Source organism: Glycine max, chromosome 19, assembly GCF_000004515.6.
Source record: "Glycine max cultivar Williams 82 chromosome 19, Glycine_max_v4.0, whole genome shotgun sequence".
Classification (NCBI taxonomy): Eukaryota; Viridiplantae; Streptophyta; class Magnoliopsida; order Fabales; family Fabaceae; genus Glycine; species Glycine max.
In genome coordinates this window covers 33,873,067-33,878,183 of record NC_038255.2, presented here as the reverse complement: position 1 = coordinate 33,878,183, position 5,117 = coordinate 33,873,067, and positions in this window count along the sequence as shown.

Below are 5,117 nucleotides of genomic sequence, written 5' to 3'. Positions count from 1 at the left end.
CCCCCCACACTTAAACAACACATTGTCCTCAATGTATCACAATCACAAGATCAAGAGCAATCAAAACAATCAATAAAATTGGACAAGTACAATAAAAGTAAACAAGGAGACAAAAAAAGAAAACTCCCTAAGTCATGGCGGAAGAGAAGTAGGGTGAAGTAAGGAGATCTCCTCCACCACTACATCCACTAAGGAGGGATTTATGAGGAATGGTTTCAGCCGGTGTCCATTGACCTTGAAGCTCTTATCTGTGGATTCACTTTTGATCTCAACTGTACCATAAGGAAAAACATTAGTCACCACAAAAGGATCAATACACTTTGACCTCAACTTACCATTCATGAGTCCGAGCCTAGATTTATACAATAAAACTTTCTGTCCAACCTCGAAGTCCTTCTTAGCTATCAAGCTGTCATGGAACTTCTTGGTCTTCTCCTTGTAGAATTTGGAATTCTTATAGGCTTCTAAACGGATCTCATCTAGCTCATTTAGTTGCAACTCCCTTTCCTCTCCATCCTGATCAATAGAGAAGTTGCAGGTCTTTACAGCCCAGTAGGCTCTGTGCTCTATCTCTATAGGAAGATGACATGCCTTGCCAAAGACAACCCGATAAGGCGACATTCCTATGGGTGCTTTGTAGGCAGTCCTATGCGCCCAAAGAGCATTATCCAGCCTGGTGCTCCAATCTTTTCTGTTTGGCTGCACAATCTTCTCCAAAATCCTTTTTATCTCCCTGTTTGAAATCTCAGCCTGCCCATTAGTTTGGGGGTGGTAAGCTGTGGAAATTCTGTGCACGACCCCATACATTTTGAGCAAGGCATACATGGATCTGTTACAAAAATGGGTGCCTTGATCACTAACGATGGCTCTAGGGACTCCAAACCTGCAAAATAGATTAGATCTAACAAAATCCACAACAACCTTAGCATCGTTAGTTCTGGTGGGTTTGGCTTCCACCCATTTTGAAACATAATCAACAACAAGGAGAATATAAACAAAACCAAAAGAGACAGGGAAAGGCCCCATAAAATCTATACCCCAGACATCAAACACCTCACAAAATAACATGGGTTGTTAAGGCATTCGCTGTCTCCATGAAAATGAGTCGCCTGCTCTTTGACAAGGCTCACAAGTGCTATAGATTCTCCATGCATCCTTGAAGATGGTGGGCCAATAGAAATCGCAGTCAAGCACCTTGCGAGCTGTCCTCTGTATGCCAAGATGGCCACCTGGTGCGGAAGAATGATAGAATTGTAGGATCGAATCGATCTCATGGTCTGGAATGCATCTCCTAATAACCTGGTCACTGCACAACTTCCACAAATAGGGGTCATCCCAAATATAATGCTTAGCATTGCTCTTAATTTTATCATTTTGAGCTCTAGATGCTAAGGGAGGAAAAACAGAAGCAACCAAATAATTCACAATATTAGCAAACCAAGGAGTGGGGAAGGAATCAGAAATACTATATAGAATTTACAAATGATCATCCGAAAAATCATCCTGAATGGGTGAGTCCTCAGATGCACGCTCAATCCTACTTAGGTGGCCAGCCACGAGGTTCTGTGCACCACTCTGATCACGGATTTCCAAATCAAACTCTTGGAGCCAAAGCATCCACCTGATCAATCTAGGCTTTGATTCAACCTTCTTCAATAGGTACTTCAGAGCTGCATGGTCAGTATAAACAATAACACGAGTACCAAGTAAATATGAACGAAATTTCTCAAGAGCAAAAACTATCTCTAATAGCTCCTTCTCTGTGGTAGTGTAATTTGCTTGAGCAGCATCCAAAGTTCTAGAAGTATAGTAGATCACCCGAGGTAGCTTGTCAATCTTTTGAGCAAGGACAGCCCCCCCCCCCCAATACGTAATTGGATGCATCGCACATTAACTTAAATGGGGCTGTCCAATCTGTAGAAGCAAAGCTTCATGATGAACCAAGAGTGATTCAAAGATGTTTTGATGATAACAAAGATGATAGCAAAAGATGATGACAAAGGTGATGACAAAAAGCTCAAAGGTCAATCAAAGAATGAGTTCAAGATATTCAAGATAGAATCAAGAACACTTCAAGATTCAAGAGGAAAGTTGATTTCAAGAATCAAGAATCAAGATTCAAGAGATCAAGATTTCAAGAATCAAGATTCAAGAGATCAAGATTCAAGACTCAAGATTCAAGAATCAAGAGAAGGCTTAATCAAGATAAATATGAAAAGGTTTTTCACAAAAATTGAGTAGCACATAGATTTTTCTCAAAACATGTTTACCAAAGAGTTTTTACTCTCTCGTAATTGATTACCAGATTGTTACAATCGATTACCAGTAGCAAAATGGATTTGAAAAAGTTTTCAAATGAATTTAAAACGTTCCAATTGATTTCAAAAAGCTGTAATTGATTACAATGTTTTGGTAATCGATTACCAGTGCCTTTGAACGTTGAAATTCAAATTCAAATGTGAAGAGTCACATCCTTTCACATAAAAGCTTTGTGTAATCAATTACACTGATTTGGTAATCGATTACCAATTATTGTTTTTGAATAAATCAAAAGATGTAACTCTTCAAATGGTTTTTTTGACTTTTTCAAATTGGTTTTAAGTTTTTCTAAAAGTTATAACTCTTCTAAATGGTCCTCTTGGCCAGACATGAAGAGTCTATAAAAGCAAGGCTTTGATTTTCTTTTCAATACACTTTTTTCCAATCAATTTTATACAATCCTTTACCAGCCTTGAATCTCTTTGAACTTCTTCTTCTTCTTTGTGCCAAAAGCTTTCCAAAGTTTTCTGGTTTTCTAAACCTTGAAAACTTGTGTTTTTCAATCTTTTCATCTCTTCTCCCTTTGCCAAAAAGAATTCGATAAGGACTAACCGCCTGAATTCTTTTTGTGTCTCTCTTCTCCCTTTTCCAAAAGAACGAAGGACTAACCGTCTGAATTCTTTTGTATCTCCCTTCTCCCTTGTCAAAGAATTCAAAACGACACAGTCTGAGAATGCTTTTGATTCTTCACATTCCCTTATACAAAAGTGTTCAAAGGACTAACCGCCTGAGAATTCTTTTGTATCCTCATTCACAAAGTATCAAAGGTTTAACCGCCTGAGATCTTTGTCTTAACACATTGGAGGGTACATCCTTTGTGGTACAAGTAGAGGGTACATCTACTTGGGTTATTGACTGAGAACAAGAGAGGGTACATCTCTTGTGGATCAGTTCTAGTGAAGGGTACATCCACTAGGTTCAAAGAGAACAAGGGAGGGTACATCCCTTGTGGATCTTTGCTTGTAAAAGGATTTTTACAAGGTTGAAAGAAATCTCAAGGATCGCAGGTCGCTTGGGGACTGGATGTAGGAACGGGTTGTTGCCGAACCAGTATAAAAACTCTTGTGTGTTTGTCTCCTTCTTCCCTACTCTTTTACTTTCCGCTGTGCATTTTAATTTCCGCTTTTACTTTTGGTTCAGTTTCTCTTCTACTCCTTATTCTCTTAACAACATAAGTAAAAGCCTTAGAAGAGTAAATTTTTAATTAGTAAAGGTTTAGGAATAATTAATTCAACCCCCCCCCCCCTTCTTAATTATTCTGAGGCCACTTGATCCAACAAGTGGTATCAGAGCAAGTATCTTGTAGAAAGTCTAACCACTTCAAGATTCATGGCCTCTTTAGATTCTGTGTCTTTCAAAAATATTTTCAGGAACAGGTTATTCCAAGATCATGATGAATACCAAATCAACTTGTGTCTTATGACAAAATCTGATGAGAATAACAAGGAAGATTCTATAAGGAAGAAGTGGCACATAGACAATGGATGTTCCAAGTACATGACGGGTGATGTATTCAAATTCACAACTATTTCCCCCAAGAAAAGTGGACACATTACATATGGCAACAACAACAAAGACAAAATTATTGGAGTCGGTAAAATAGGTATGAGTTCTTCTACTCCTATTGAAAATGTGTTGCTTGTAGAAGGTTTGAAGCATAGTTTATTAAGTGTTAGTCAATTATGTGATAGAGGATATAAAGTATCTTTTGATTCTGAAAAATGTGTTATTAAGCATGAGCATGACAAAGATATTGAACATATAGGTTTTAGTAAAAATAATGTTTACATGATTGATTTAAAACAAAAATCTGAAAATGATAGATGCTTTTTAAGTAAAGATTGTGATCCATGGTTATGGCATAAGAGAATTGCTCATATTAACGTGGATCATCTAAATAGATTAATTTCAAAAGATCTAGTCATTGGTTTACCTAAATTAAAATTTGAAAAAGATAAGTTATGTGATGCATGTCAAAAAGGAAAACAAACAAAAGTATCTTTTAAATCTAAAAATATTGCTTCCACCACTCAACCATTGCAATTATTACACATGGGTTTGTTTGGACCATCTAGGGTCATGAGTTTTGGTGGAAGTTACTATGCATTAGTAATTGTTGATGACTATTCTGGGTATACTTGGACTTTATTTCTTACACATAAAAATGATGCATTTCATGCATTTAGAAGACTTGCCAAAGTCATTAAAACAAAAAGAATCTCAAAATTATCTCCATTAAAAGTGATCATGGAGGTGAATTTGAAAACAATGATTTTGAAATGTTTTGTGATGAATATGACATAGAACACAACTTTTCTGCACGTAGGACACCCCAACAAAATGGAGTAGTAGAAAGGAAAAATAAAGCCCTAGAAGAAATTGTTAGAACTCTTTTAAATGACACACCTCTTCCAAAATACTTTTGGGTAGAAGCGGTTAACACTACATGTTATATTATGAACAGAGCCTTAATCAGACTCATTCTTAAGAAAACCCCATATGAACTTTTCAACAATAGAAAACCAAACATTGCACATTTACATGTTTTTGGATGTAAATGTTTTGTTCTAAACAATGGTAAAGAAAGCCTAGGAAAGTTTGATGCCAAGGCAGATGAAGGTATCTTCCTTGGGTATTCCTTACATAGTAAAGCATTTAGAATATACAAAAAAAGAACCATGACAATTGAGGAATCAATACATGTTACTTTTGATGAAACTAATATCACCTCTCCGAGAAAGGAGTTTGTTGATGATATTGCAGATACTTTGGAAGATACTCAAAATGAAGAAAGAAAT